Source organism: Macaca fascicularis, chromosome 5 (genome assembly GCF_037993035.2).
Source record: "Macaca fascicularis isolate 582-1 chromosome 5, T2T-MFA8v1.1".
Taxonomy (NCBI): Eukaryota; Metazoa; Chordata; class Mammalia; order Primates; family Cercopithecidae; genus Macaca; species Macaca fascicularis.
The window spans coordinates 66,545,855-66,568,335 of record NC_088379.1 but is presented as its reverse complement, the minus strand read 5'-3'; positions in this window follow the sequence as shown (position 1 = coordinate 66,568,335).

Here is a 22,481-nt window from a genome sequence, read left to right as displayed (position 1 = left end):
TGATTCTTTAAAGGGAAGAGAAAGAAAGGGTAGCAAAAAGGGTGGGCACGGTGGCTCATGCCTGTAATCCCAGCACTTTGGGAGGCCGAGGCGGGCAGATCACGAGGTCAAGAAATCAAGACCATCTTGGAAAACATGGTGAAACCCTCTCTCTACTAAAATTACAAAGATTAGCTGGGCATGGTGGCGCACACCTGTAGTCCCAGCTACTTGGGATGCTGAGGCAGAAGAATCGCTTGAACCCAGGACTCAGAGGTTGCAGTGAGGAGAGATCACACCATGGCACTCCAGCCTGGCAACAGAGTGAGACTCTGTCGCAAAAAAAAAAAAAAAAAAAAAAAGCTAGTAACAAAATAAAATAGTGGAAGGGACAAGAAGCAAGAAGAGGCTAATGTGATCATCAGTAGCTGGTAGGAGACCTCATTCCAATTCACTTTCCTCAACACTTACTGAAATCTCCTAGGTTCAAGACACGGTGTTAGATCAGAAGGAAATAACAAAATAAATAAGAAATAGTTGAACTCCCCAGGGTTGCACAATTTTGTAGGGATTTATTTCTTCTCATTCTAATTTCTCTAACTCAGGAAGCTTTAAGAGTGTCTCATTCTAAATAAGTATCTGGCCCTCCCCACATATTACCGGATTGTTTGAGAGTTAATGAGAGGTTTTAGAGAAATTAAAACATTCACAAGAGTCCTGCTTTGGTCAGATGCTCTTGCACAGTTATTGAGCTTTTCGGTTGCATTTTCATGGCAGTATCTCTCTGGGTTGTTTGTGAGTTTGTCTCATCAATAAGAAGAATCTCATTGTGCCACCCACCAAGCACGCACTTGCTAATCACTGTTAATTGCCTACAATTGAGATCAGTAAACTGTTCACTGAGTACAGCGATGGGCACTTAACTCATTGGCACTGAGCTTTCCTGTGTGCCCATTTCCACTAATGCATCGTTTGTCCTGGAAATTGGAAGTCCCAGCATCAATCACATAAACCAGACTCAGTAGGCGGAAGTGTTTACTTTTCTCTTCACCTCCAGAGGGGGTGCAATATGAATAGGCACTTACATCTGGCCAGAGGGTGGGCAGCCCTTTCAGAGAGCAAAATCCTTCACTCCATCAGTAGAGCTTAAAAAAACGGAACTCCCAGAGAGGCAAAATGTCCAGAAACACGACAATAAGAGGCAGAATCTTTCACTGTTATCCTTTTGTTTTCAGACTCCCTGTCAACAAGCCACAGCCCTATAGGAAAGGTTGAAGAAAATCCCTGGAGATGACTGAGGAGGCAGGCTTCTTCATAACTGCTTCAAAAGCTGCTTCCTCTTAAGAGCCCATTATCATTTCAAATATGGGGATACAAATCACTGTGATCAGCATCTAACTATTGATAGCATACGGTCCTGATACAGAGGGATAAAAGAAAAATGTCTTCTATTCCCAATCATTGTGCCTATACATCTTCCTCCAGAGGTCCGAAGAGATACAATTGTACCTGTGTTTTATATGATTTGCATTTCCTTATAGTCACGGTATATATGTCTAATAGTGATACCACTTAAAAAGAGGAATTTCCTGGGAATTTGTGAGATCTCTTGCCTCCACTGAGATAAGTAAAACCTTATCCCCTACAATCCCAAATCACCCTACCTTCACTTCCCATGATTACTCTTTATCATTGAAATTTTGTTTTAAGGTATTAATGAAAAAATTATTCTGACACTTGTCAAAACAGTAAGTCACGAATTTTTAGGACTATTGCAATAGCTGCTAAGACTATCGCATTAGGGGAGAAAGATTAGGCTCAACTCCAAATACAACAAGACAGCTGGGATTACAGAGAATGAGCAGAATGAGGAGGGTCAGTTAATGGAAAATTACTACTAGGAGGAGACGTTAAGTTTATGGAGACCCATGTTAAACTGACTTAACAGGATTCTTGCTGAAGTCAGGTCAAGGTGATCACATATCAATGGTGGGGGGATTCTTGGTAAACCAACTTATTGGATTTTTGCTAAAACTGGACTTAGCATGCCAAAGACAATCCCCAAGGACAAAGTTGAGTTGAAAAGAGGGCTCTGAAGAGCCTGTTGAAACTTTGGTCAAGGAAAGAGTCTTTGTCAAGGTGCAAGAGTGATCCTTGTAATAGGTCATGATGTGTTAGAGGTTACAAAGTTTAAAAGCAGATTTCTTAGAAGTAACTCCCTTATTGGAGTTTCCTAAATCAATAAGCCAGATGGAAGGAAGAAGCTTCACTCAAATTGGCTTCAGTATGGGTTTACAAAAATAGCTTATCTACTTTTATACATTATATATTTTTATATTACTTATCCTTTCCCTCTCTATTCACCCCATTTGATCTATGCAGATATTTACCTCTTTCTCCCGCTCTTGCTACTCTCTCCTGCATAATCCAGACTGTAGCTTTACTGATTTTCAATGTCTTTATTTTACCACCTATAGACCTCCATCTAGTATCTAGTCCCAATAATTTAGATTTGATTTTATATCAATTTTGAAATGCTCCTGGATTCAGTTCATTTATTGTAACTGGGGTTTGGAATATTATTGTCTCTTCTTGAATTTTGGTTCTTTTTCTTCTTCTAGCTAATGTGAAAGCTTTCTAAACCTTCGATCTACATACCCTCAAAGCTAAAATCCTCCAAGACCATATCTAGAATGTGATTTTTCTATTTTCTTGATTCAAGAGAGGAAAATTAAATGAGACATAATTTTGTGCATTCATCAGAAGAGTAAAACTTTAAAAATCAAATAGCACCCAGTGCTAGTGAGTATATTGCTAGAAGGAAAGGATATTGCTACTATGATGATATGGCTGCCTTTTCACGGTCATGAAGGTAATGGAGAAGAAAAAGGATTTCTTTATAAAATGATGCTCTAAAGTCTGCAAACTTTTTGGAGACAGTGGGCTCCGTGAGAGTCTTTGCCTTCTCTTTTTAGATTTATAAAATATTAGTTTGTGGCATGTTATTTTCAATTATCAATGAATGTCTTCATTTTGTGTATGTTTTCATTCTCTTCATCTTCACAACCCAATATCTCATTCTATTCCCTTTTTCATTCTAAGCACCCAAACTTCAGTTGGTATTTACTCAGATGGTACCAACATCTAATTTTGCTCACTTTTCCCAAAAAATATTAGGCATCTCAGATTGATCCATATTAATACTTACAGTCTAGTTCATATATTTTAACTGTGTTATTTTATTTTTGTGCATATAATGTTCAGTTGGACATTAATTGAATATTTCCATTGTTTCCAACTCTTCATCATTACAATTAAAAAATAGTTATCTGATAGATATTCCTATCCATGCTTATTTGGGTACTGATCTAAGAACTTCTCTGGGATATGTATTAATGCCTTCTGGACAGGAGATTATGCATACTTGATTTCACTAAATGTTCAAATTGGTCTCCTGAATGGTTGCCGCAATATCATTTTTTTCCAGTAATGTGCTCACTAGCACTGGATGCTATCTGACTTTTTAAGTTTTACTCCTCTGATGAGTGCAAAAAAATTATGTCTCATTTTAATTTTTCATTATCTGATTACTGATAAACGTGAGCACTTCTCTATGAAATTACTAGCCATTTAAGTTTTCCCTCTGAAAATTATCTACTCATATCATTTGGTCACTTCTGTATTGGGTTACTTGACAGTTTCTTCCTGATTTGCAGGAATTCTTTACACTTTTAAGCTATTAATCCTTTTTATTCACCTATTTAACAATCATATTCCTCCAGTTATAAGCTTGTTTTTTAATGTTTACATATGGTATCCATTGTTAAACAGAAGTGTTTAAGGTTACTATCATCAAATCATCTATCTTTCTGTGTTTGTGATGCGTGCTTTTTTGTTTCTTGTTTAAGAAATCTTCCACAGACCCAAGATCATAATTATATTCTTCTGAATTTTGTTCTAATAGCTGTATAATATTTCCTTCCATTTCTAGCCTTTTATTCAATTTTGATTTTAAGTTTTCATAGTGGGAGAATGAAGCCCATTTCCAAATGGCATTTATTAATAATCTTTTTCTCACCCAGTTATGAAGCCACTACTACTGTCCATGTATATATGCATATATATGTGTATATATATACACACACATACTCATGACTGTCTCATATGTATGTATACATGCACACACATAATATGCTCATTTAATTATGCAGTAAAACAGTATCCTATTATCTGGTCAGGTAAGTTTCTCCCTCTTTTACTTTTGTGGGTGTAAAAGGTCTTAACCAGTCAGAAACAGTCTTCTATAAATTTTAGGGTTATTTTACTCCATTCTCAGTGGGATTTTGAAAAAAAATCATAACATTTAAAGTTTAATTTGGGAAGAACTAACATCTTTATGATGTTAAACTTTCTCATTCATGAATATATTATACAGCCATTTTTTAACTTAGCAACCACTTCCTAAATATTCATTGCTATTATAATTGATATTTTATTATATGTTACATCCTCTGATTGCTACTATTAAAAAGGAATACTATTGAGTTTTGTATATTGGTTTTTGTATATTGATTTTATATCCTAGAAATTTGCCAAGCTATCTCATTTTCTAATAGTTTGTTATTGATGAAAATAACAGTTTAGTATCATCTCTTCCATTTTTTGAATCTTTTATGTAAGGTAGTATTACGAGTGGAGACTCAGCAGCCAAATTTCCTGACCCTGATGCTTATTAGCTGTATAACCTTGAGCAAGATACTTGACATCTCTGAGTCCCAAATAGTTTCATCGGAATTATGGAGCTAGTCACAGTTTCTTGTGATTATTAAATAATTTAATGCATATAAAGAAACTAAAATAGTGTTGGTAAGTTATTACTGCATTGGTAAATTTTAACTGCATTGTTGAACTGAACAGCAGCAAAGATAGACATTCTTGCTGTATTCTAAGGCTTAGACAGGATGATTCTAAGGTCTTCTCCATTGGGTCCAATGATCAGCGTTGGGTTCTGGTAGCTAATCTTTTCTGGATAAAGGGAGTCCCATTTTATTCCTGGTTATCTGAGAGTTTTTATCTGGGGCATTTTTAATATCTGTATTTATTAATATTTTCTTAAATGCCAACACAGGCTTCTGGAGCATACCAAGTTAATTATTATACTTACATAATAAAAAGCACTCTAGTCCCCTTTGCCTCAATTCATGACTCTTGAACGTGGCACGATGAGAGCTATATATTTTCCAACATGTTAGGGGAACTTCTGTAGGCAAGGAACCTTAAAAATACATCTCTGAATGCTTACATGCATGCTTTGCCACTTCCCATGAGAGCATCTCCTTGCAAACTTATTGAGAAGAATCCTGGATCCTCACTTTTTGTAATGGAAATAAATCTAAGGAAAAGATAAGGAAGGTATCTCCAGCTTTACAATCCAGCAACCTTTCCATGCCTTCCAGTCACATCACCCCTTTGGAGATAAACACGTACTTGCAGGGAAGTGAATCTCCCTGGAATGCTTTCTTGCTAATCAGTCACAAATTGATTTATAAGGATTGCTCTTTTAACCCAGGTCCCAAGCTTTAGTTAAATTTTCTCAGAAAAACCCTAACTGTGCATAAATTACATTATCCTAAATAGATATTGAATTTCATCCCCACATTACCATAAGTAGACACTGAACTTTATCAAATGCTTTTTAAATATTGCCCTCACATTATCATCAGAAAATACGAAACTTTCAAATGCTTTTTCTACATCCATTTAGAAGGTCATACAAATTTTTTCCTTTCCTATGGATAGGTAGTGAACCCTAGAAACAGATTTTCCAATTTCAAACCATCTTGCATTCCCTTCTTGACAAAAATCCTACTTGATCTTGATATAATACACTATTAGGTGTTTCTAGCTAACATTTTATATAGATTTCATATGTCTATTTTCATAAGTAAAAAATGGCCAATAATTAGCTTTTCTTATATTGTTCTCATCTGGTTTTGGTTTTAAGATTAGACGACATTCCAAACGATTTGAGCAACTGTAATTTTTTAATCTGTAAAACAAGATGTTTAAGAGAAAAATGATCTATTTATTGAAAATTGGGTAGGCCTTCCTTATAAAACTATCTATCTCTGGTACTTTTAAGGGATGGAGAAATAGTGGGGATTCTTATTATAATTTTAAATAATCTAATAGAAATTATTCCATTGAACACTTCTATGTTTAATTAGAATGTCTATATTTTCTTGGGCCAATACTGATCAGTATAAATCTTTTCCAGAAATGTATATGTTTTCTCAAAAGTCCCAAATTTGCTGGCATTCATCTGTGAGTTGAAATATTTTTATCTGTAGCTATTGTCCTTTCTGATTCCATATCTTCCATATCTTTTTTCTCCATCAGTCTTGCCAGAAATCTATCAGTCTTTTTAATTTTCTTACCTTAATAATTAATTGGTCTTGCTAATCATCTATTTAGATATTCTTCACTAGATAGGGTGATTTATGTTTTTATTTTTCATTATTTCTTTTATTCCTACTTCCTTAGGTTTATATTTATCATCCTTCTATCTTCTTGAGAAAAAATCTTATCTAATTTTTTTTTTCTTTTTTGAGACAGAGTCTCACTCTGTTGCCCAGGCTGGAGTGCAGTGGCACAATCTCGGCTCACTGCAACCTCCACCTCCCGGGTTCAAGCAATTCTCCTGCCTTAGCTTTCCAAGTAGCTGGGACTATAGGTGCTGCCACCACGCCAGACTAATTTCTGTATTTTTAGTAGAGACGGGGTTTCACCATGTTGTCCAGGATGGTCTCGAACTCCTGACCTCATGATCCACCTGCCTCAGCCTCCCAAAGTGCTGGGATTACAGGCGTGAGCCTCCGCACTCAGCCGCTTACCTACTTTTTATTCCTTGTTGTATTCTGATAAATACACTAAGCTATAAATTTATCTTAAAAGTGATGTAAGTTGCACTGGACTAATTTTGTTACATGGTACATTGTAATTCACTCCCAAGCATTTTTTAAGGTCTTTTACAATTTGGGGTCAAGATGTATGTTTTTTATTTTTTAGTCATATGATTATTTGAGTTTCCAAGGACTCAACTGGGTGTACGAAATAATGTAGTAACAAGATATACAAGAGTATTTGTAAATGCGATACATAGTTGTTTAATAGAGCACATTAACATAGATTGCATTAAGAATGCATCAACTGAAAGTTAAATTAAAATTTAAATTTAAAATTAATTGAAAAGATGGTGGGTCAATGAGCAAATCAGTTTTAAACAGAAGGCTAACTTTTCTCTTTTCCAAATAGCTGAGAGAGGAAATACCTCACTTCTTCCCCCAAAATCCTTGGACAATGACAAAATGGTCTAGTTAACTTTTACATAGGTGCCAGATACTTCAATAAACTTTTCTTTGAAGAATGTTAAGGCATCTCTGTTTCCTCATTTATAAAACAAAGGGTAATGACTAGATTAGTGCTAAAGTAGTTGGTAGTGACTTGTTTAAGCCAATCCACCAGGAGATAAGGAATCTACACCTCAGAATATAAATAAAGCAGTACTTACTTCATCAAGAAAGCTTTCCTTTTCATCTAGGAAAAGGAAATAATAGTGTGATCGATGGAGATGATTTCTAGTTTCTCTTTTAATTCTAAGTATGATGATTTGATTGATAGTAGTTTATGAGGCTTTCTAATTTTGTAGAAGTTCTAAATGTCAGAAGTTTTTACACAATTTGCATAGTCCTTATTGCATAAAAGCTGTTCTTGTTAATTTTTTCAGATTTCTTAAAGTGCTTTGATTCTTTATAGGTTGTCATCATTAAAAATTTTGTTTCTTCTAGTCTTTCACATATCAATGCTGTCATCATCATGTAAGTCATCTTTGCAGAAGGGGAAAGCAGGGAGAAGACCTAAATTAAACTAAAGTAGAGACAATGAAGTACATTATCATTTCTGTGCCCTGATGGCACAGGGAAGGCAGTTGCAAGAACATTAGATTAGTTGATAAATTACAGATCTTGGAAAATCGGCACATCTCTATTTTGCTTAACTAACGACATTGTTCTAAGTGTTTCCTGGGGATGGGTATAAGGAAAGGAAGTTCGTCCTCAACATATCTTCATCTATAACCTTCTGAATTCCCTTTTCCTTCCTCTTAGATGAGTAGTTGGTATTTTTCTTCTCAATCCAAACCTCTTTGTTTAAATGGCTGTCACATTACAGTATTCTGTTGGAAAGAATTGGAGTCAACATATGATAACACAATGTTTACCACCAAAGTAAATGAGGAGAAAAAACAATAAAATAGTTGATGTATGTTTTAGTGCAAGATATTTTTAAAATGTTCTTTCAAAGCCTCTCCAGCCAATTCACTGGCCTGCAAATTACCCTAGGAAGTTTTTTAAATACTGGATATAATTTTATAGAAATAGTATAGAAAAATTATCATTCATTATTCAATGGGGCTGGAGAAGAAGTTAGATGTATATGACCTTTTAAAAACTCCACAGATGATAGTGCAGTGAAACTGCTAATCATTGTTTTAGAAAGGACTTCATATATTTAGTTCTTTAGCCCAACTACATATCCAATTCCTAAACTAATCAGCAATACCCTATCAAGCTTGACGGCACATGATTAGACCCACTTAGTGACAGTAAACTCACTTTCCGAAGCAACCTGTTTCAACTTTAGAGAATTCAGAGCATAAGAAATCACTCCAAAATTAGTCTCATGGCAACTTCCAAAATTGGTCTCACGTCTTTCCAGTGGAGCTATTTAAAACAAATTCAATTCACTTCACCCAAGATGGTCTTTCTAATACTTCAAGTAAATTCCCTTCTAAGAGACCCTATTCCAGTCCCAACGCTTCATTTCTTAACCTATTTTCTTGTGGCCCTCTGACCATGCTACAGTAGAGCTGCTTTTTTTTTTTTTTTTTTTTTTTTTTTTTTTTTTTTTTTTTGGACGGAGTTTTGCACTTGTTGACCAGGCTGTAGTGCAATGGCACAATTTCGGCTCACCGCAACCTCTGTCCCCTGGGTTCAAGTGATTTTCCTGCCTCAGCCTCCCGAGTAGCTGGGATTACAGGCATGCACCAACACACCCGGCTAATTTTCTATTTTTAGTAGAGACAAGATTTCTCCATGTTGGTCCGGCTGGTCTTGACCTCCTGACCTCTGGTGATCTGCCCGCCTCAGCCTCTCAAGTGCTGGAATTACAGGCATAAGCCACCGCACCTAGCCCAGAGCTCCTTTTAAAAGCCATCCCTAAAGCAGGTGAAATCCTTCAAATGAAATCTCAGAAACTAGGAGATAAAAACTATTTTCTCTCAATATAGATGCTGTGTTTCAATAAATACACTTTGACGATGTGTTATTTGAACTGTTCTTTGTGGAATCTATATCACAAAAATAGCCCACCTTTAATGTGAATAACCTAAAATTTCTAAATTGACGTGCCATGTTTTATAAATTTATACTTGCTGCCAACTTTGGCCCTAACACAAGAATGTTCTATTGATCACTAGAAATACCTATCCTATTGGAATTGATTTATTGTCACCACTTATCACCAGGTTTTATTTTGATTCTCACATCATTTGTAGTCACTGCTCATCTCTGCTTCTGTGCCACCCCAGTATTCATCCACTTCATCCATGAGAGTTCTCTAGAGAAGCAAGACAAGGATAGAGCTATGTCACTGACAATAATATTTTCCTCCAGGTTCTTATGTGTTCATTGATTAAGCGGTGCTGATTAGTATCCTCAGAGCATGTTTCTTCCACAGTTGTTCATTTCTTTAGTTGTATTATACTAGATTCTGGTTCATATTTCTCCACTACTTTCAGATGAACACAACAAGAACCTCTTTCCAAATATTTTGGTCCAAATATTCTAAGCTTACCATATTATCCTGACAAAACTTCCTGTGGGAAAAACAAATGAGGCCAGTGTGACCTAACGTGGTTCTACTAACCTTTGATGTTCTTGGTAAATGCTGTTTTTCATTCACAGTGTACTGAACCATCCTTTTAATAGTCTGTCCTAGAATCTTGTCCAAATTTAATGATAAAAATCAATCCATTAACATCAGACATGCCTAGACTCTCCCCAGGTTTCTTACAGAGTTTACTATATTTTATTATAATTGTTTATAGATATGTTACAAAAGGCAAGAACAGTATCTAAGGATAGTGCCTGGCATATGAAATATCTGTTGAATGAATACATTAAAATCCTTCACACATTTTTTAGCAATTAAAATTAAAGGCATTGTAAGGATTTTAGATGACAGGTATGGTAGACAAACTCTAAGATGACGCCCGTGTTCCTGCTTTCTGATATTTACATCTTTGATTAGCCCTCCTTTTGTGTGTGAGTAGGACCTGTGCCTTTCTTCTAACTAGTTGAATACAGCAAAGGTGATGGGATGCATGGGATGATAAGTACATGATTACATTAAGCAACATGGTTATGCTCATCTTGGGAAGCGAGTCCTTCTTCCTTGCTGGTTTTGAAAGGGTTAGAAGCCATGTTGGAAAGAAATACATGGCCAAGAAACTGAGGGCAGTCCGACATCAACGGTCAGCAAAAAACGGAGGCCCTCAATCCAACTATCCACAAGGAATTAAATGTTGCCAAAAACTCTGTGAGCTTGGAAGCAAATCCTTCTTCAGTCAAACCTCAGATGAGACTATAGACCACTGACACTTTAATTTGAGCCTTAGTAATGACCCGCTAGCCATGCCTGGACTTCTGACCCACAGAAGCTACATATCCAAATGATCTAGGAAGCTTTATAAATATATACATGTTCCAACCTCAAACTTCAACTATTTTGGAAAAAAAAAGCCTTGCAGGTGATTCTGGTTGAGAACCCCTGACCTAAACTAATCAATTTTAATATAAAAATTAAAAATAAAATTATGCAAGAGTAGGTAAACAAAACAAAAAGATGATGTTCTAAATGAATAGAAAGGACAAGAAAGATATACTCCAGAAATGGCCACGAAGGGTGTTGAGGGTATAATGTGTACATTGTACAAATTGTACGTTCAGATTTTCCCTTTCCCTAAAGATTCCTTCAGCAAGCTGTGTTGAAGTACGGCTATCAGTATTCCACTGACAAACAGGTCTCCACATTTTTGCTATTTTGTTCACATTTATCTTAAAAATCTTGGTTTCCCTAGGGCTATCTGTGACCTCTAGGTCTTGATTCTAGAACCACCTTTCTTATCTGAGATTATAGATTTTGAGTGCATCTAGGTCATCCCTGCTTATCATATAATATCCTTGCCTCAGGTATACTCCCGCCTTTCTTGTAAAACAACCTTCTCTGTACCTTCTCTTAGGTCCCTTTTACATGCCCCCATTTTTAAACAATATCTATGCTATGCATGTAAACTCCTCACCACCTCAACCCCCATCTTTCAATGAGTACTCTGGGAAACTCCTTTTATTATCCTGAAGCAAGAGCCTCTGAAGTTACACTGAGAAAAGTTTCAGTTATATCAATGTCTATTGCTGTAGGGGTACATTTTTCACCTAATTTCTCTGATATCTGTTCTCTCAGTTACCTTGAAGGAGATAAGCTGTTCTATTAACAAACAGGGCAGGCTATGTCTTCCCAGTTATCGCTAAACTGAACTATATTTCCACTAATTAAATCGGACTCCCTCTACTGAAGAATCAGAGCCTAAACTTGAGGCTTTCTTCTAAATTTGTGCTCACTCTTTCCCTTTAAATCCTCCATCATCTGGCCTTGAAACTAGATGTCACCCTCAAACCTCTGCTTGTTCTCTTTGTCCAAAGGCTTATATATGCCCCAAAGTTGTGTTTAGACCCAAGTTTGTCTCTAAAAGGATATATCCAGTACATCGCCTTTTTTCAGATAGTTCTAACTATCCCTTTAAATACCCTTTTGGAAAACTTCCTAACTTTCCTTTATTTCTCCATTTCTACTGGGAAGGGAAAACTGCTTTCTGCTGCTGATGGTTTAAAAAAATAATAATTTATTATTAAAAACAGTAATTTATAGCTATGCAACACATTTTAGAACAGCCTACCAGACCAAATATATAGAAATAATGTTACAATAGGTAAAAGTAAGTTACAGATCAGATTTGCATTTCAAATCAGGTCATTTAACAAGTTAAAGCCTTCTAATCCCAGACTATGGAGGATGTAAAGTATAGACAGCCTTTGCCAGCGCAATAACAATGACCCCTAGAACTACTAGCCTATCCATTTACCCAGCATCTGCTGAAAAAACAGGCATGCATTAAGAGTAAGTGGGAACACGAGGATTTGCATCCCTTGCTTCCCCTTCTCTATCCTTCAGGTGACCCCAAGAGTCACATCGCTGGTAGCATTTCTATCACAATAAGACTGCTTCTGCTTCATGAATGTGGCCTACATGGAAAAAAATTAGAGATCTGTACCCTAATAGCAAAACAAATCCAATTATGTACCAGCAATTTTAATGCCTTTCCAAGATTGAAGTAGCTCACTAAACCTCAGACAGTAAGGATACAGGGAGCATGTTTATTTATTTATACCATGCCTCCCTCCAAATAGGATTTGAGGCAGCTCAGTGAGCATGTTAATAATGCTTAGTCTCAAAACCCTATTTACTGTGTTGTGCTGCTGCAGATATCATTACCCCTGTTTGCTCTTAGAAAACCTGACTCTGGGGAGGGTAGTTTGTTTATTGGTGGGATTTTCTGAAATTCAGAAGGGATCTTGAGGTCTGACTTAAAAAAAAAAAAAAAAAAAACTCCCATGGGATATGTTAGAAGAAGGGAAGAAAATAACCCAAGCATTGGGGTAGAACCACCCGGGGAGGGGAGGGCAAGAGGAACTGACAAGGTTCTAGGATTCCCAGGATAGTGCTGATGATAAAGATCAGTGCCCACAGGGAGTCCTAGTCTGGAAATGGGACTTGGAAAATTATTGAAGAATTGCACTCCTGACACAAGAGAATGATGCCTATGTATTCAATTATTAACTTTTTCTTCACGATATTTGTGATTAGGGCACCGTGGAGTTTGGAAACTTCTGCTGTCTAGAAATGAATATTTCCCAAGTTTCTGGGTGGGCATTCAGGTGGAGAGAGAAAAGGCATTGCTGAGGGCTCACCAGGCATCACATATTGTGCTGGGTATTTTGCATATAGAGTTTCAATGGATCCCATTAAGAAATCTACAAGATTGGAGTTATTGTTCCCCTTTGTAGATGAGGAAACTGATGCAGAGAGAGAGAGCCAATTCATCAGAGGCAGCTAATAAGCGACAAAGCTGAAAGTAGAATCCTTAAAAATAAAGGATCTATATAAGACCTTTGTGTAAGAGAAAAACTTCTGAGTGATTTCTTACACTATGCTCAGCAAATAGTAGGCACAAGGCTATAGTGTCTGCTTGCAAAATTGACACAAAAATATAAAAACGAGCCATTCAGTACCTATAGACTGAGTGCCTACTATGTGCCAGACACTATGAATCAACATAGAATAAATTCCACATGAAAATTACAATTAGAATGTAAATCAGTTTTAATCTATGAAAATGAAATTAGGCCAGCAGGGAGGCTATCAAATGAGACTATTAAAATACATCCCATAAGAGGAAGAGCAAGCAGGAAAAATGAGGTGAAGGGACAATGAGATAATGTATTTTTAAAATTGGGTCCTGTTCTCCTGAAATACTTTTAAGATTTTACTGCAAAATTACACAGTCAACAGGAATATGTCATTTTTAAAAGACTTACTCAGGTCAGTGCATAAATAATAATATGTTTTTTAAAATGCATGACTGTTCATTAAACCATTGACCACTTACAGCCTATTGAGTACATAAGTATTTTAAAAATTACTTTAATACATATTTACCCAATAGACCAGAAAAGTTCCTTTGGTCCATGATGTACATTTTAAAAGCTGCCTACACAAGGAGTTATCTGATTGAAGCTAGAGCCTGCTGCCAACTACATAATATGCATTTTAAAGAACAGCCTAATTATGTGCTTACCCAAGAGAACAAAGTTAATACTGAGGGTCAATAGTTATTACCTTCCTTTACCATCTTTTATTCTTTTCTGTCAAATAAAATGAGAGGAAAAGTTTATGTCTGCTCTGTTATCTATTTTCTCTTGACAACTCATGTTCCAATGTTTTTCTCACCCCTACCTTATAAAACACAAAATAAAGGAAGGAAGGAAGGAAAGAAAGAAGGAAGGAAGGAAGGAAGAAAGGGAGGGAGGGAATGTGGGAGGGAGAAAAGGGAGTACAGAAGGAGGGTGGGAAGAAGAAAGCAGAGAAAGGCAAAAATATATATACATACATAATTAATATTAAGTTCCTGGTTTATAACAAACATGAAAGATCAAAATTCCATCCCTTAATTGATATTATTTTATCTAAAAGATCAAAAGTCCATTTCTTAATTTATATTATTCTCACTTTTCTAACAGTTTAACCTATATACTCCTTATTTCCAAAATTATCTAGTGTCCTCTGTTTATTGGAAATATTACCTTTCCTCATTTTCCTTGGTAAGACAGAATGATATAGGTCCCTTTCTTCACTTGCACAAAACAAAAATTCTATGTTATTTAAGTCATTGAGTCTGTTTCCAAAGGCACAATGTAAAGGATTTCTCAGCAGAAAATCCATTCCTGTGCATACAAATATAAAATCAAAAACTGTATTTTCTGCCTGGCGCAATGGCTTATGCCTGTAATCCCAGCATTTTGGGAGGTCAAGGCAGATGGATCACTTGAGGTCAGGAGTTTGAGACCAACCTGGTCAACATGATGAAACCCAGACTGTACTACGAATACAAAAATTAGCAGGGCATGGTGGCATGTGCGTCTAATCCAAGCTACTCAGGAGGCTGAAGCAAGAGAATTGCTTGAACCCAGGATATGGAGGTTACAGTGAGCCAAGATCGCACCACTGCACTCCCACCAAGGTGACAGAGCGCAACACCATCTCAAAAAAAAAAAAAAAAAAAAAAAACTGTTTTCAACAGGTAGACCAACAGGCTTACTAGTTTCTCTGCTTAGTGTCCTCATTTTGCCACACTGGCAGTAGCAATGCCAACCTGCCTTTGAAGGTGACCTAATAGACCAACAGAACAAGGCTGGCAGTTTCTCCATAGGGATATTTCCCCTTAATTTTTGGTGATACATAACCACCCACCTAGCTCTAATGAATATAGCCAAAGTGGAAACACCACCTCTTATTTAAGTAGTAGATGTCAGCTCCTCATGAAACAGTAAATTATGTCTGTGAATACAGACGGCTGCCATATACACTACTCATAAATGTTATCCTCTATGACTCCCAACTCTGATAGCCGACTTAAGGGTGATATTTATTTCATTTAAAAAAACCATTTTGAATAAAGATGTACTTCCTCTCTTTACCACCACTTCCCCGTTACTTAAATCAATTACATTCTGTCTCCAAAAAAAATCACAGAAAGCTTTCACTAGTTCTAACCGAATCTAAAGACTTGTCCTCCTATTCTAAATGTATTTATTTTAATCAGTCTAGTCAGATGCATTCAAGTTCAAAGATGGATTAAAAATACCAGAGTCAAGGTTATTTTTTAATTCATCTCAATAATTTATCATTTCTACGCTTTACTTTTTAATCATTACTGTATATTGTATATTGAAGAATATCCCAGAGATCCGAAAGCTGATGGGAATTTCTTAAATAAACTTGGCAATTTTATAGAGAAAGGAAGAATTCTTAGAAACTAAGTGGACTTTAATTAAAGAAAAGTTTGTTTACTCTCAGCACAGTAATTAAAATATAATTGATATTTAAAGAAAAAATTCTGATACAAAAACTGTTTGAACTTCTCCATGACTGTACTAATGAGCTCAATAACTCACCTTACTGTACCCATGTTTCCTATTCTCCAGCTGACAAGAATAACAAATATAATTGTAAACATTTTGTAAACATAAAATCATTATTTTGTATTTAATGCATATAGATATATAGCAAAAAAAAACTAAATAAAATTTTAAAATAATGAATGCCATTATAAATCCAAACCAGCAAGATTCTGACGCCTCCACCTCTTTAATTTTTGAGAGGGAGTCTCGCTCTGTCACATAGGTTGGAGTGCAATGGCGCCATCTTGGCTCCCTGCAACCTCCACCTCCCAGGTTCAAGTGATTCTCCTACCTCAGTCTTGGGGAGTAGCGGGGATCACAGACGTGCACCACCACATCCGGCTAATATTTTGTATTTTTAGTAGAGACGGGGTTTCACCATGTTAGCCAATCTGGTCTCAAACTCCTGACCTTGTGATTCACCCACCTCGGCCTCCCAAAGTGCTTGGATTACAGGCGTGAGCCACTGTGCCCAATCTACCACCACCTCTTAATTACATATTACATAGATTAGTTTTTTTATAGACATACTTCTCTATCAGTAGTAAACTCTACTAGGGAGTCAGATTTATTTTCTCATTTAGTAATAGATCCAAGATGCCAACTAAAAGTTAGACCAAACTGGAAGAAAATGTAAAGTCTTTGAGCTGCTTGTTGTGTTTGTTGTTTGTTTAAGTCTTTGAGAAGTACACCAATACCTGTTGGTTTACAGGTATATTCTGCTTTGTTTCTAATAAGTTTTAAAATAAATTTTGCATTTTTATCAAATTAATTTGAGCCATAATTGAACTCAGTTTGACAAAGGAAACACGTCAGAATCTACTTGAGCACATTTTCTGTCACCATCTGAGTTTAACTGGTATTAGGGCAACCTTTCTTCTCAGTCCTCTAGATCCAAAATATTCCTTCAAGAATCAGATTAGATTCAGTTACAAGCATATTTAAAAACTTTGTAGTCCACATCAGATTCATCTCTCCCTTTCTTGGCACAGGTCAGCCACCTATGTAAAATGGCAATGAGCTACTAAACTCTTTGGTCAATTTGGTCACTCTGATTTTAAGCTAGACTCAAAAGTGAGAACCAGATGCAGATGCAAAGTTCATTAACTGTCTGGCTACCACTTTCCCAGAACAAATGACCCATTGACTAACTCATCGGTAAATTTTCATCAATAGCTTCAAATTCCACATAACCACGAAGGACATTACATCTATTAATTTCTGTCTTGCTTTAGTATCCAAGTAAATGAAGCAGGATTTAGAAACTTGATTAGCTGAATCATGATTGGTTGTGGGATCAGCTTTATTACTTATTTGGTAGAATTTGCACAACACATTAAGTTTGGTCATTAATACAATCATGTATAGTAATTTGGGCTGTTGAGAGATTTCTGTTTGGTTGTGGATAGTCAAAACTACTCAGTTAAAAGATTTCATAAGCTTCCATACATAGCTTCTAAAACAAAAGCTGATTCTCTATATATTTAGTTCCTACTACTATATATTCACTGTTTTCTACTCAGATCCCAAATCAAAATCTTCCCAGAAAATGAGAACAAAGAATATTTTGAATTCTTTTTAGAGGAAGGTAAGATTTTGGAAAAAGGTGAGTTTCGGATAGCCACTCAGCATTTCTGGAATTGCTGCTTGTGCATTTTCTTACTGCTGACAAGATCCCTAATACAACTAGAATTGTTTCAAACAACATTGTGCAATTTAGCTTTGCATCCTTTTCTCTAGATCTATAAGTGTGATAGTAACTGATTCTCATTTGCATGGTTCTTGAGGTCAAATTTATAGATTAGTGGACTTGGATTTGATACCTCACAAAGGGCTGGGGAAAGACAAGAACTAAAGAGCAGTTCATTGTGTCTTACGTCAAAGAAACCCTGAATGCAATGAGGAAAGGGAGGAAAAAGAGGTTTATAGCTCAGACTCCAAAATAGAGAAGGAAAGTGAATGCATTAAGGTTCAAAGGTTATAACTTGACAATAACCTAATACGGCAGCCTTTTATAATGGGAAGAGATCTGATCTATAAATTGTAATCCTACCTCTCTGTCTATCCCACTGCATGATCTCGGGACTCAATTTTCTAATCTATAAAATGAGAATATTGAAGTGCTTGGTCTGTAAGTGCCATTCTAGCTGTAAAATTATCTAATCTGACCTGAAACAGGAGACTGAGTCAAATTGGGAAGTAGGTAAAACTTCTGGCCTACAACCTCCCTACCAGTCTACACTTCCTTCCTCTTAGCACATTTCCTGGTGACCTCTCAACCTCCAGGTCTTGTCCGGGATAAATATTTTCCCTCTTGGGGCAGTCAAACTGTCTAGCAATTAATGCAATGTAGCTGACTAATAATAAAAATGTTAGCTGATAATGGCTAAATGAATGACCCTTCCCACAAGTAATAGCATTTTAAACATAAATGGATTCTCAAAGACTAAAACACCGTGACCCAAAAGACTGAAATTATAATGATGAACTGAGAGGAAGTAGACTTAATCTTTTGTGCATAAGTAATCATCTACGCTGCTTACTCATAAAGCTGTCCGGACTGCTTTGTCCAGAGTGAGAAGTTCAAGGTAGAAGTTGAAACAATGCCACAGTGTGGTGGTTATTAGCACAGACATTGAAAGCAGAGGTGAATTTAAGTCCCTGCTGTATCATTTCATAACTGCTTGAGTTTTGACAAGTTACTAATCTATCTAAAGTTTTCTTATCTATAAAATAGGATAATAATGCCTATATCCCAGAATCATTTTAAAGAATGATGACAGTATATTTGGCACATAGTACACATGTAAAAATTGCTTACTATCATTATTATTACCACTTATCTGGGAACATTAGTGATGAGCCTGTTTAAAAATCAAATGATGTTATTTTAACTTCCACATGTAGAGCCACAATAAGCCTTGCTGTTTTATAAAAGGAATATACAATATAAGATCTCTGACTACAAAATAATGACACTGGCTCAGCATCAGCAAATTAATCTGATTATTTTATAGTTACATTTACACAATTAATTGGCTGAATACCGCTTTACCTTGTAAAATCCATCCTTCCTATGTTAAATGGGCAACTTCCAGCCCCACACAAATGGTGGATAATTTCCCTAAGTCTTCAAAATTATCTGTCCTATTTAGATAATCTTTAAATGATGGAAATAAATTGAATTGAAATGGAAAAGGACTGACCTCATGCTATGAATCAAATAAGTACAAATGAGAAACTAATCCAAAACAGAAGCACTCTGGATTTGCACATTTTATTAGCCCTTGGTCCCTATGTGTTCTGACTACTCAATATCAACTATTGTAGCATTATTTTACTATATGAATCCTTCTATGTTTTATTCGGATCAATAGCTTTTGCCTTTAAATTTATAGATCTTGCTTGACCAAGTATTGAATAACTATGAAGCCAAGGACTGGGGAAGAGCTCCCTCCACTAATAGCACCACGGGGAATCCTGACAAAGTGAGCCAGCCGTCTACTCCTCTCCAGCTTTTCATCTTCAGAGTCCAGAGGGATCCCCAGAGGCAGGGAGTAAGCCTACTCCTCTGACCTTATACCTCCATTACTAAGAGTCAAATGAAAAGTGCCAAATCTTTGCAAATCCAGGTAAGATCCATCCTCTCCTCCTGCCTGAATACTGATTAGACTCTACCAGCCTTGGGACCATCAGGACAAGTTTCATCATGCTTCTTACCACTGTTCATGTCTTTATCACAGGAAACCCAAGATTTCCTGGTCATCCTTCCCTGAACTTTCTGCTCATTTTCCCTGAGACAAACGAAACAATCAGAAGATGACTCCCAAAAATTTTACACTGTACATACCCACCTATTTCCTGGCTATTTTCTGCCTATTTTCTCTTCTTTCTCTCTCATTACTATTAACTGTCTATGTTCCTAGCTAAGGTTAACTCTTCTGCTTTGCAATAGATATCATCAATTCTTGCCTGCTTGAGAGCATTGGTCCTGCTGATTTCCTCTCTCTCTTGCATTGTCAATGTTACTTTTTCCAGTACTTCTCTCTTTTTTTTTGGCTTCCATCACTCTGTAGAAATTCCTGTTACTCTATTCATTGTCAACCTGACTGTATTATTACTAATCCAATAGTAAAATTCTCGATCCTCATGCTACTTATCAACAGCATCTGACCATTTCATTCTTTACATCTCCTTGACTTGGCTTCTACAACTCCACACTCACCTGACTTTCTCATAACTCGCCAGGTACTTCTTTCAGTCTGTGTGCTAATTTCTTTTTTGTTCACCAACCTCTTGATGATGAAGAAACCCAGGACTCAGTCCTTGAACCTCATCTATTTTCTCTCTACATTCACTTCTTTGGTAATCTCAGTCAGATTCAAGGCTTTAAATACTGCCTCTATGCTGATGACACAATTTCCAGCTAGGATCTAGCCTCTCAACTTCAAACTCTCACTCAACATCTCCACATGCATATCTAAAACGCATCTCAAGTGCAGCATACCTCAACTCACCAACTGAACTCCTAAACTCCTCCTGCCCCCCCCCCAAACCTTCTAAAACAGTCTGTCTTAGTGAAGAACAACTTCATTTTTCCACTTGTTCAGACTGAAAACCTTGGAGTCACCCTTTACTCCTCTTTCTCTGTCTCTCTCACACACACATGTACATCTCGTCTTATTAAAAAAGAAATCCTAGGCCAGGCGCAGTGGCTCACGCCTGTAATCCCAGCACTTTGGGAGACCGAGGTGGGCAGATCACGAGGTCAGGAGATCGAGACCATCCTGGCTAACACGTTGAAACCTCGACTCTACTAAAAGTACAAAAAATTAGCCAGTCGTGGTGGCGGGCGCCTACAGTCCCGGCTACATGGGAGGCTGAGGCAGGAGAATGGCGTGAGTGAACCCTGGAGGCGGAGCTTGCAGTGAGCCGAGATGGTGCCACTGCCCTCCAGCCTGGGCAACAGAGCAAGACTCTGACTCAAAAATAAATAAGTAAATAAATAAATAAATAATCCTACCAATTCTGTCTTCAAAATATATCCAGAGTCGCATCATGTTTCACCATGTCTGCTGCTGCTTCCTTTCTGGCCCAGGCCACCGTTTTTTTGCTGAGATTATTGCAATAGCCTCCTAAGTAGTCTTCCTGCTTCTTTCTGTGAGTTCTCTACATTGCAGAAATAGGCATCCTAGGAAAACTTACCAGTCAGGTCATATCACTCCTCTGTTCAAAACTCTCCAATATCTCCCATCTCACTCACTTTAAGAACCAAGGTTTTTACAATAATGGCCTGTAAGTCCTTATAGGATGTGTGGCTGCCTGTTAACTCTCTGACCTTATCTTCTATAAACTCACTCCCCTATGCTCTTGCCCTGCTGGGCATCTTGCTCCTTCCCAGACTTGCCAGATGAGATTCCACAACAGTGTTTGCACTTGCTTCCTTAGTGGCCTAGAATGTTCTTCCCCTAGACACCAACATGACTTATGTCTTCACTTCCTCATTCATCGCGTCTGTGCAGCTATTCTCTTCTCAGAAGAGACTCCCCTGCTCGCCATATTTCAAAATGGAAGACTCAGCCCTGACTCTCTGGACTTCTTCCCTGCTTTGCTTTTCTCTGTAGCACTTTCATCAAATAGCACACTACATATTTCACTCATACACTTTTTTTTTTTTTTTTTTTTTTTTTTTTTTTTTTTTTTGAGACGGAGTCTCACACTGTCGCCCAGGCTGGAGTGCAGTGGTGCGATCTCGGCTCACTGTGAGCTCCGCCTCCCGGGTTCCCGCCATTCTCCTGCCTCAGCCTCCCGAGTAGCTGGGACTACAGGTGCCCGCCACCACACCCGGCCAATTTTTTGTATTTTTAGTAGAGACGGGGTTTCACCATGTTAGCCAGGATGGTCTCATCTCCTTCTGACCTCGTGATCCGCCCGCCTCGGGCTCCCAAAGTGCTGGCATTCCAGGCGTGAGTCACCGTGCCTGGCCCCCATATTTTACTTATATTCTTTATTAACTCTCCCTCCCTATTCAGATGCAAGCTTCATGAGAGTAAGGATTTTTTGTTTTATTTTATTCTCTGCTATCTCATATTCCTAAAGCAAATCAATTTTAAAACTTGAAAAGTTCTTAGACGTTTAGAAAATAGGCAACATACTGAATTACAGTGTTGTTATAATAATAATAATAAACATTGTAATGCTGACTATGTGTCAAGCACTACTTTAATGGTTTTTCTATGTCTGTCTATTCATAAAATTAGCTGATTTAACTTTCACAATTAACCTATAAAGTAGATAATACTTTTGTCCACATTTTATAAATAAAGAAATTATGGCCCAGAGAGGTTGATGATGAGGCTCAGGACAGGCTGCCCCAAAATATGGCACCTTAGTATTTGAGAAAACAGCAAAAGCAGAAAGGTCACTCTCACCTTCCCCTCATCCCTTCTCCCATGAAGCAGGCTATAAAACCTAACTGACCTTCCCCATAAGACCCAGTACATGGAGGAAAAGAACTTTCTTATCTCTGAAGACACTGAGACCCAGAAAAGAATGTGAGCAAACAGGCTTTGTTAAGTTCCCCCAGTC